This window comes from Nannospalax galili, unplaced genomic scaffold (assembly GCF_000622305.1).
Source record: "Nannospalax galili isolate Female #2095 unplaced genomic scaffold, S.galili_v1.0 scaffold208, whole genome shotgun sequence".
NCBI classification, from domain to species: domain Eukaryota; kingdom Metazoa; phylum Chordata; class Mammalia; order Rodentia; family Spalacidae; genus Nannospalax; species Nannospalax galili.
The window spans coordinates 1,540,164-1,540,916 of record NW_008357998.1 but is presented as its reverse complement, the minus strand read 5'-3'; the positions used below and the strand labels follow the sequence as shown (position 1 = coordinate 1,540,916).

General features: G+C 40.1%; 1 protein-coding gene and 1 non-coding gene across 2 annotated transcripts in view; both read right to left on the bottom strand.

The window, feature by feature from the left end:
* Positions 1 to 753, bottom strand: part of Wbp11 (WW domain binding protein 11) — a 22,396-nt gene that overhangs the window by 16,177 nt on the left and 5,466 nt on the right. The gene's annotated exons all lie outside the window — the stretch shown is intronic.
* LOC115068105 lies at positions 587 to 707 on the bottom strand. The gene has a single exon (XR_003847481.1). It is a non-coding gene; the product is annotated as a small nucleolar RNA SNORA32 (small nucleolar RNA).

The following is a 753-nucleotide window of genomic DNA, read 5'->3' as shown; positions in this document are numbered from 1 at the left end:
CCCAGCTGTCCTAGAACTCACTATGTAGACCAAGCTGGCCTTGAATTCAGAGATCCACCTGCCTTTGCCTCCCAAGTGCTGGGATTAAAGGCATGCACCACCATGCCCAGCAAAAGTTGTGTGTTTTAATAACAGGAGAAAAGGTCTTTTGGGGTGGACATAAAGTTTCCAGTAGCAGCGATGATTTTCAAATAATTCACATGATAGACCTACTTAGTGAGGAGAGTTCCATTCAGGGTTGTTGAACTTTCCAGTTCTGTAAGAGCTGTAAGTACTCAACTGAACCTGCTCAGAGATCCATCCAGATAATTCCGTTTTTCATTTTCTGGGCAGCATTCAAAAATTATACGTGATATTTAACTTTTTTTTTTTTTTAAATTATAAAGTGACTATTTAACGGATATTTCATGTGATTCCATTCACTGTCTATCAAGGTTGCAGAAGTTCAAGACAACCCAGACAATCCTTTCTCAAAGCAGGGATTTCTTAGTCCAGCTGTGCTCTCAGCCCCTATTGACAACAAAGATATGCAACAGATGCAGGACCCAAAGCATGCAGCCTAGTTCTGAAATCTTCATCAGTGACAAAATGTTCCCAACAGGGTGACTGCTAGCAAAGTAGCACACAGAAAACCTAGTGGGAGTATTTTTTATGGTCATGTCCACAGCAAATGAGAAACTGCATTCTTAAAGCCTTGGTAATGACCATGGTATCCGACATTTTTATTATAAAACAGACTTTGAATTTGATCAC